Here is an 11,994-nt window from a genome sequence, read left to right on the forward strand (position 1 = left end):
GCGGCTTAAATATGTCTCGAATAAGGAATTGCAAACTTTGAAATGTATTTAACGGAGCGGAGTTTCTCATAGAAATTACTGGAACGAAATAATAATAACAGTTTATTTTTATTCGACAAAATTATATTATTATAATATTTAAACATAGCTAAATTTAACGGTAAGCAATCTAAACACTTTTTGCTTAATATTTTACCTACAAGCACCGTAAAAAGTTATATTTTTTATTTCATTATCTATCTTATCTTTTATTTTATTCATATACTTAGTTGTTGAGACTTTAATGACTTATAATTTAAATAATCGTTTATAACTAAATGGCTGTTATGGTTATTATACATTCAAGTAGATATTTTATTTGTTTCGAGTTAAAATATTCTTACGAGTATATGAATGTAGATTTTTCATTGGCACTATTTAACCTGAAATAAAAATACTGTAATATTTAGTGAAAAAATTCTTAATAATATTTATAAAGTCATTCCTTTATCAAATCATAATAATTAATGAATTTATAATTGATTTACAGCTGCTCAATAAATAAAAAAAGAATATGTTGCTTAAATTAAGGACATACTAATTTTATTAAACGATAATATCTATACGCTATAAAATATACTTGTATACTAGGTAATAATCAGTGATTGTGAATTAGAATTTTCTGAATTACAGCTAAAATCAATTCGTGTCATTAATAGTAAAATCAATAGTTTTTTTTTTTTTAATTTTACGAAAAAATAATACCAAAGGGTAATACAAGAATGCAGTTTCAAATGTTCAGATAATGAATAAAAAAATAAATTGTCTTATTAATGAATATTATGTATAATATTATATTATAATTATTAATAAGATAATATTATATATTATATTATAACTATTAATAATATAATATTACATATTATATTATAACTATTAATAAGATAATATTATATATTATATTATAACTATTAATAAGATGATATAATTATTCAAACTAGAAAGCTTCAATAAATAATTGCAGTAATAAAGCGTTTGATCAGAAGTCACTTAAAATCATATTAAGTTAGTTCTCTCGTATTTTGTAGTGACTATCAAAAGCTTATGATACACTCAGGAAAACTGATAGTAAAATAATCGTAAAACAATCACATTTAAGTAATAAAATACATGACATAAATTCTAATCATTTTAATCAGCTTTTTTGTAGTCTAAATGAGGTTTTAAAGAAAAATATATTAAATAAAGATAATAATCATCATAAAACCAATACATTCTTCAATTCGATATTAGAATGTAAAAAGTAAAACTCGCGACGTAATTATTAGAACAACATTTTATATTTTTTAAGATTATTATGTTACGCTTATCGTGAGTACTCGTGACTCATACAGTAGGTATCATTAAATACTCGTTACGTGTTCTTCGTTAAATGCCTTCGTCTTTGTCTGTATTATTATATCTAAAATCATAAGTTGTTTTCGATGTCAATAAATCCATTATAATGTGAAAAAAAAGATAGTATAAAAATATTCGTTAAGTTTTATTATTAAGTGAGCGATTTTTATCTCACTCCATTATTATACATTTTTTGGATGAATAAGTTAGTTTCCATAGTAAGCAAATAGCTAGGTGGACTTATGTACGTACTAGTTGATCATTTTAACGAAAGTCATCTATTATTTCAAAAACTGTTAACGTCTTTGAAAATATATTTTTACATGATTTTAAATCGTTAAAAACAATATTTTTTTTTTTTACTATTCTTTACGTTTTTCAGTTTTTTTATTACAAGAAACATTTTAAAGTCAAAATTGCTGTTAAAAAAAAAAAAAAAAATATGTTAAATTATACCCAAAAATAATATCTCTGTTGAGATCACAAAATGTTCTCAAAGAATATTTTTAAAATATAAATATTTGTATCCTAAATGCAAATTTATGATAAATGATAATACGTATTATATTAAATATAAATCAGTCAATAATAATATTTTTGTATCATATTGAAGCTCAGAATTTGTTTTAAAATTAGTTATGCAAATTATTCATTATTTGTACCAAATTAGTTTTTTATGATATATTCATTATACGAGTATATCATAGTACATAAAAAATGTTTTTAAATTATATTTATTTAGCTTTTGATATTGATATAGATATTTGTTAGATATTATTGCTGCTTTTTAATGTATTAAAAAAAAAAAAAAAAAATGTAACTTAATAAAGTTAATGCATTATTTGTGTAACCCACTAAACTACACAATGGTCTTGATTTTTAGAGTTTTTTATTGGTATAAAACAAATATGTTCATATATATATTATAATGTACAATAAACCTAATATTATACAGTGTAGTATTTTACCCCTTAGCATGAACACGCTGACACACTGTATAGTACTTAATTCCATGTTTTCAATGTTTTCCAAGAAAACCTTGTCAAATAATCGATTTTCAGTTCCAACCGCAAACAAAACCACACAAAACCACTAGAATATTAAAAATATGGACTGTACATATAGTATTAGAACAATATTTCATAACAATGTGTGAAATTAATAAATTAATTCAACGTAAACATTAATATTTTATAATTTATTTTTATATTTTAGTAATTATTTATTTGTTATTAAATTAAAAATATGTTTAAATTATAAACGATATAGTAATATGACTAACCAATTATAATAATATTTTATATCGTCACCTACTACGTAAACTAATGTAATAAATAATGTTTTTATCTTTAAATTGCATACTCAGATCAATACAGCTCAATATTAATTAAAATACGAGTATTAGCCCTCGGAGATTACAATCAACGTTTTTAACATAAAACCGTAATTTTTCCACGTTACGAATTATATGAGATACCAAGATAACACATTTTGGCGTGAAATCTATATTTGACGTCAAATTTGTTCTTCGGTTTTTAATCAACACGACAATCTCTGAAATGTTCTTACCAAATTATTAATTAACAATAACTAACATTTTTAGAAACAATTAGTACTTAATAACATTAAAATACTTTCTTTTTTTAAAATGTGTGTTATGTATTTAGTTCAGATAATAATTTACTGCATATTATTTAAATTTTGTATGCTCAATTTTATTATTTTAAAAATATAAAGTTAAATGGATTAACTTTTTTTTTTGTAATTGTTGAATTATTATGCTAATACAATTTATAATTTAAGTTTTGTTTTGTTTTTTTTTTTTTTTAATAAATGCGTATCTTGCATGTTTGAGCGATTGTTATTCTGTACAAATTATAGTCCGGATGAGTTAATATTTTAAAAAATAAAATAATTTTACACATTCTATGATAGGTTAAAAACTTTTTTTTTTTTAATGTAATAATAATTCAACTATAAATATATTATACTAAATAAATAAAATTTAAACCTTCTGTTAATGATAACTATAATATTAATATTAGTAGTAATTACAAATAATTAACAACATATTAATTGTATAATTTTAGTTATAGATACCACGTAATATATTATATTAAACACAAAAACTAATAACCTTTGCTATTGATGATTTTTGAAATTCAATAAAAATAATATTTATATATATTTATATAACAATAACCTTAATATACTTATTATGCATAAATATTTACGCACACACTAGTATGAATACTTGTCATGTCGTAAAAAATAATATCAATATTTAATAACAAAAAAAAAATATATATTTATATAAATCGATGTGTAACTTCATATTTATTTAAAATAGCATAAATTAATATATATTTGGAAGGCAACAGTTAATATTATGTCCACGACTAGTTCAATGACTATATTTTTCATCTATATTAATTTTTTTCAATTTAATAATTTAACTGCATTTAGAAACAATTGAGAATCATCATATGCCACTTTTATTCTAGGATAAATACGTTAATACATTTTGAACTTAGAAATATCATTATGACATAAGACAATTGTTTGAAGTTTAAGAATTTTAGAGCATAATAATACAACATTCGTGATAAAACATTTTTTTATATAAACATTATAAACACATCCTAAATTCGATAGTGATAAACCATTTTAATAACATTCCTAAGAATAGTTTACGATGATTTAGAAGATACGAATGTGTACAGACATTCTTGTTTTTGACATATTCCTTGTATATTGAATTTTTCAAGCTACAAAATGTCTTTTTGTTATTATTTTTTATTTTTTTTTAAAATAAACAAAGACAAAAAAACGAATAAAAAATAAAAATATCAGTTCTTATGTCAATTGAAATAATATGTACTGATTGAACTAGTTAATTTTTTTTCTTTGAATAGTTATTTAATAACTCTATATAACATTTATTTTGAAAAAGGTATGTATTAAATTATTAACATTTTATTCATAATTGTATAGTTATAGAATGTTTCTGCGTGGTCAGTGTACTAAATATCGAATTATCTATTGAAGCTTGTTTAAAATAGAACAGGAGATTATTGGTAGAGTTATAAGATAAAATTATTAAAACCTAATAATAAAATAATATTTAATTTAAATAATACGATATTGTACGTTGTTTAATATTTTCTTGAATCTTGTTGTTACTTGTTACTGAAGCTGTGCAGGACAATGTGATCTGTTACCACAATTATTATTTAAATGACGTTGCGCGTTCAACGTGAGTTTTTTGCGTCGTCGAGAAAAGTATGTGAAAAACAGAACACTTGTATTTCAGTTAACGACAAATTAGAAAATTGATTTAATATAAAATGACAATATTATACTTAAACTCTACTAGAACTGAAAATAGCTATATGTCACGTGCCGATGTGGCTGCGACAAAATCTACGACGAGCAATAGTCCTTACGAGATTGAATGGTAGCTATAGTCTATAGTACGCTAGAAACTCTACTTTCATATTTCATATAGGTCCTAGTAACGACGTACGGGAACATGTTGTTCGCAGTCATTTGTCTGATTGGTCTATTATTCTGATATTAAGAAAATCTAATGTCGAATTTTCCTCGAAATGGAAATGACATTGTTCGACCTTTGATATCGGTTCAAACACGTACACCGTATTGTATTAAAAGTTATATCTATTAACTAATTGTATATCGAGTTTAATAAATTACGAACAATAGTGAACTTTGGATTTCTATGGTTGTAGTATAGGAGACAACATAATATATAACACTATGATTTGTTTTTTGATCTTCGTATACGTGTAGACAATCACAAGTTTAAGAGTCGGTGTACAATGTATTTTAATCTACTGTTGGGAATTTATCTCGGTTTTCACAGTTTGAATCAACTCGACGAAAGGCACTTTGTCAAGTTCTTAAGTCGAAAACTTCAAATCACTGTGTAAAATCTTTGCTTTATGAAAATAAAAAATTATTTTATAAATCCATAAATTAGCATATGAAATTCAAAGACAATAATATGTTTAATTGCATATTAAAGAAACTATATGCATATTTTACTCTCGGATATCAAAACGTCTATAACAAATTAATTATCGAACAATATAAATCGATTCCATACATTATTTCCATAACTAGCTACATGTCTCTATTGATCGTTTAATCGTTTCATTTGCATAAATAATAATGCGTATTATTTTTATTATGTATTTATTAAAAAATCTTATAATAATTATTTAAATTAAGTAAATGTATGTCTTGTTAGTTAGTTATGATTATTTTCGTAGATAAATTATCATTATTATCGTGTTTTACATATTACGTTTCGTTTATTAAATGTAAATAATTGAAAACATAATATTTCTTTCATAATAGTAATTTTATTGTAATTTATAAATAATGCATAATATTTTTATTTTTGTCGGTTTGTTTTTCAAATGTAATGATGGAATTCGTATTATTATTATAGCATTTATTATTAACAATATTTTAATTGAATATTATTATTTATAAGCCTTAGTATGTATATTATATTGTATGTGACTTATAAACTACATCAAGTATTTACTAATAATTTATTAGAATGAACAGTAAGCTTACTTTAGCCTATCTACTATCTTATATCTTATTGAAATATCTCAAATTGACCTTTCAAAATTCAGATCTATTTAACGAAAATACTTCAATGTTAAGATTTCAAAACTATTAGCTCTTTAAGGAACTTAGTTCGCTATATTAAAGCCGATGTAAACAATTAACTAAGCCTTTGGAAAATAAACGGGTATCTGGTGACCGTTCTAGTAAGTGAAAATCTAGTAAACACTAATTAACGCAATTTCACGATTCAAACCCAAGAAAACCATTTACCTATCGTATTCCTTTAGGAAATAATGAGGTGTGCTATATCAAAGATTTCGTTTGAAATGAAGAGAAAACGACTAACGTTTACAATTTATTTATTTGATCTTAACTCTAAGAACCATGTATTCGGTAGAAACTCGAAACTCAATATTTCCGTGAAATACGTTGTACCTATAAGGGTGTTACTCATGGATTAATGCAGTAGGACAATACTTAAAAATAATAAAACTAACATAAGTCATCGAAACAAAAGGATCTAAGCCGGAGCGACAATGGTATTCGAATACTATTTTTGCGAGTGTTTTATATATATTTCATCGTGTTATTGTTTGCTACCGTTCAAGAACAATAATTGTAAGAGGATCATGTTAATACACGGTGTTAACAAAAATAAGTCAATCTATAACATTTTGAATGTTTAGTGGACGTTTTATTGTAATTTGAATGCACCAAATGAAATGGACTCCGAGAAAATGTTTACAATAAATATTAAATGTAAAACAATACTATATTTTAATAATAGCTAATGTATTTTCCGTTCCTAATTAAAGTTTTAAAATTTAATTATTTTATTGAATTTATTTTAATAAAAGTAGATCCAACGTTTCTTAAAAGTTAACGCTGTTTTAAATTGTGTTTAAAAAAATAAATAAAATGTATTACCAATAATTTATTGGATTCAACAAATATTGTATTTTATTATTTTACATTTTACATACCTATTTAATTTTTATAATACAGGTAGATTTTATATTTAATATAGTTTTATTATTAAATTTTGATACATATCAATGGAGTATAAATATAAAATAAAGAATAATTATTGATTGTTATGATTTTGGATATATAATATAATTAATTCCGTACATTATTACAAGTCTTATTATATGCACAATTACAACACATTCCGTCGATAGAAACTCTCAATATAATTATAATTATATTATGTGAAATTAATTTAAAAAAATATTTATACTTTAATGAAATAAAATACAGTTAAAGTAGATAATAATATTTTTGTATATAATTGAATGCCTTTACAAAACAATATTCAAAAAATAAAAATAAAACGAAATGTATTCCATTTTTATAAAATTTACTTATTCAATTCAAAGTATTCATTTTTATTCTGATATATTTAAATTGGAATATTTAAAAAGAAATATATCGAATTAAATATTATATATTAATTTTAAAATGGGTTATTAAAATAATGATAAAAAAAAAATAATAATAATAAATATATAACATAGCTATTTAATTATTTCAAATTAGGAAATATCAAATATTTTCAACAAATGAATTATGCTCTATGTATTTTTTATTCGATTTTACTATTATATTAATTATATATAACTATAAAAAATACACACACATATTTATATACATTTTTTCATAACTTATAACTTATTTTACAAAATATACCTATTATTATTAACATCATTCGTTACACTTGATTTTTCAATTCAAAACAAATAACAACTCAATGCGCTAAATCATTCAATAGTTAATTAAATAACATGAAAACTTTGCATGTATATTCGTACTCAATTGTATTATTTGTTTGTGAATTTTTAGTATTCTCAATCATTGGATAGCTATTATTATGAATCAAAGACAGATACATTTTAATATTACACAAAATCTTATAATAAGATTAATGTATTTGTTTTTCAAAATTGTTGTTAAACTTTATCATGTTATTGACCCAGATTTTTTAAGAATTATGTTTGTTCTCTTGATTATTAATTATAAGTTCTATTCGACTATACATATTTTATGTACCGAACACACTAGTTAATATAATAATTGTATTATTATTTACTATTGTTTTGATGGACATATTTATAATACTGAATACAGATATACCTAAATAATTAAAATAGAAAATGCAATGTGCATCATCAACGTGCTTTGTATTTTTGCTTGCTGTCACAGAGTATGATTATACAAGTCTCAACATCCAATTTACACGTGACTATGTCAAAACCAAATTGGTTGTGATGCAAATAAACACGAACCCAAATAACATTTGAGAGTTTTAAGACTTGCTCGATGAACACTATTATTTATGACTTTATGAGTAATTATAATGTCATATTATTATTCATATATTTTTCTACAAAAGACATTCTAACAAGTGTCATTATTTTAATGAATAGAATAATTATTTGTAATTTATTTATAACGATGTAGGTAAGTATTTAAATATTGAATTTTTTTATTAATTTTAAAATAGGTTCAAAAAAGTAGTTTAATTTTTAAGTAGATATTAAGTTAACTTTACATTTATGTATTATATAATAGACAATTTACACATATGATATAATAACAACTAAAACATAAATTTACTAATATCAAATTCAGTAAGCAAAGTCGTAATAATCTAATAGTTGAAAAGATCTATAACATATTTATTTTTTTGGTAGGAGTGATTAATAATTGTTGATTGTGGACATAATTTTTATTATTTTTGAATTTTTCACGAACTTTGTTCAACACATCAATGAATAAAAATAATCCTGTATTAGCTGGAATACGAATAATGCAGAGTCGTTCTATTAAGACGATGAGCGTCAATGTTCCCTATTAAATTATTGAAATTGTTGTACATTTATTGAAATTATGATATATAATAATGTAAATAATATTACATACATTTATTTAAATTATAAATTAAATAATATTATCCGAAATCAGCATAAATTGTATAGCTAAATTAGAATTATTCATATTTATATTTACACATATTGACATTTTATAATTAGATCGATACACGCATATTCATCAAGATCCTTGATTATTTTACTGATTAATTTTTTATTTGGTTTTTATTTATGCTAGGGTAGAAGAATATATTTCACATCAATTATTTATTAAAACATTTACATCATTTTCCAAATCATTAAATATTGTTATTACCCTGAAATAAGCGGAACTTATTGAACTAGGCAACATATATTTATTATTTATTTATCTTTAAGTTTTTGCGCTTTTATGTGAATTTTATTAAAATCTGTTAAATAAACAATTTATAAATAGAGCTAGTATTATAGTTTATTTAAATGATTCATCTATTGGGTAGGTTGACAGAAAGGAGTACGCTGTTTTAATAATACGTTCTTGGGGGAAGTGTACCTTCAGTAGAAATGCCTGTTATATTCATACCTTCCCAGCACGTTATACTATGCTATAATAGTATTCAGTTACACAATTCCATGTATTATACTTGTTTTATAATTGATTTTTTTAAAAAGGTAATTTTGTAAAGTAGAAAAGCTAACATTCTTATTTGATTTTAATATTATGTATATTATGTCTGATTATTTTAAGTTCAAAGAAAATAATCACTTCTATATATTTTAATGGTAATACAATTTTAATTGACTTTCGACATCAACTGGTGACATGAGCATCATATCCGCATATTTTAAATATACTATCCAACCGAAATCTATGACTATCATGGGCATGGATATTGATCTATTAATATATTAAGCACGATAATATAATTTTCTTCTTTCACTCATAGATATACGTATCGTAGGTCAATTTTTGATGTTTGTTTAAACTTATCTCAAGTATTATAGACATAAGTTAAAGCTTTATTATCAGAGGACTTGAATGACTTAACGATTTTAATTTTTAATAATGATGCTGATATTGAGTTAATATGAATTGAAAATAATTTAGGACCAAAACATGCAACAAGGGTAATTCTATAATATTTGGTACAAAAATATAAAATTAATATATAATTACAGCACTATAGAATATCTAAGTAATTTAAAAATATCAAAAAAGATAATAAAAATTATAAATTTTAGGTTTCTTTAATTTACTAAAAGAACTTATATTGTCTATACATTTTTCTCATCTATATAATTTGTATTACAAAAATGTTAAAATCTAAATAGTAATTTTATTTAATGAAAGGCTGGTAAAAAATAAAAATAAAAAAAGTAAACAAAAGATTTATGCAAAATATGAATATGTGGGTTGAAATAGATAAGGTAATTTAACCCTTGTATTATTACTTTAGTGAATATTTGATAAAAATTAAATATTATACTACTTACTGTTTCTATGCAATACACGTAGCTTAATCGTTTTTACTAATTTTTCTTCAAGCATACAATATTTGCAAAATGTTGTTAGAAAAACACTTCTCTTGTAGTTTTCTATCGCTCACTATCGCTGTTAGTCAACGTAAGTCGATTAAATTTAACAACTATAATTATATGCAGAGCACTATAAGTATATAATATTCCATGAGGCATGAAGTCTGCTTCAGTTTTGAATAGTTCTTAGTCAACAATATATAATTTGTCATTAAAAATGTTAGGGAGTATGAATATGGTTTATTTACCAATGTATAGATCTAAAGTTAGTAAAATGTTATACAAGTACCTTAGCACTTATCGTTCTGCATAAATCAACTGTGAAATATTATTATGAAATTGTTTTCAAAGTTGCATTTAACAAAACTATTCCATTGTACCATATTATAATATGTAGCAACGGAAAACTTAATCTAATTATCCAATTGTTAAAAATATAATTATATGCTGAAGACTCTGAGTCAGCTTATGGTACAGCTTATTATTCTTAAAATAATAAAAATATATTTTTTTTTTTTTTTTATAAAAAACTCTTTATGGAAAATGTTGAATATTAACTATATTACAGTTAATACTATTATTAGTTATTCAATAATGTATTTATGAACTTTATACATACTAATATATATTTATATTATTATTAAAAACCCAAATTGTTATTTTTTCGATATTTAAGTGAACTGAACTTTGAAATTAAGTATACTTTTTTTATTAAAAATATAGTTTAATCATATTTTAATCTTTAATATGTAATTTATGTTTGTTCTATAATATATTGTATACGGCATTTAAAAATACTTCAAATAATGTGTAGGTTCAATGATAAGTGTATTTACTGTTTTTTTAATTTATATGTATATTTATATACAAGTAAAATTATTTTACGTATTTTATAATACGTCATATTATCTGCTTTCTGTGATCAATTATTATGATCGTCAATCTTGTTGATAAAAGTAATCAATAAACATTAAGGAAATTATTTAGATTATTTGTTAGTTAAAAGTTTTAGATGTCAGTTCTTCCAGTATATAATATTTATATAAATTGTATTTACCGTATCGTACGTTCATATAACGGAATAATTAATAATGTTTTTGTTCGTTCTCCAATATATATATATAATTTATATTTATCATCAGTTGCGTATATACTTTAAACCATATTAATTACCACACAAATGATCTTAATTATAACAGAACATTTAAAATAAAATGTTTGAAATGCATTTAAAATAATAATTGTAGAATATTTCCTCTATTGATATACGTCTTTAAAGAAAAAAGAGCATTGAAACTATACTTTCTACACATACACATAGAATAAAATATCTAGAGATATATAGATATCTAAGCAGTGCATTCTCTCCCAATTGAATTAACCTTATTTCTTTTGGGTTTGGCCTGACTTGTTCCATTAGCTAAAACCGTCTTGCGATCCACTGCAGATACCATCTGTTTATCTGCGTTTTGTGTGCGTATATTTTCCGGACCTAAGGATTTTTTATTCCATTAAAATCGTGACAAATCAAGGGTTTTTAGCAAATTGGTTTTTATATACAAACACACACCCACACCCACATATACTATATCAGTGGTCGTAGAAAAGTAGCTTGTTTTTGGTCTCCCTT

Source organism: Melanaphis sacchari, unplaced genomic scaffold (assembly GCF_002803265.2).
Source record: "Melanaphis sacchari strain LSU unplaced genomic scaffold, SCAv2.0 Contig81_pilon_pilon, whole genome shotgun sequence".
NCBI lineage: Eukaryota > Metazoa > Arthropoda > Insecta > Hemiptera > Aphididae > Melanaphis > Melanaphis sacchari.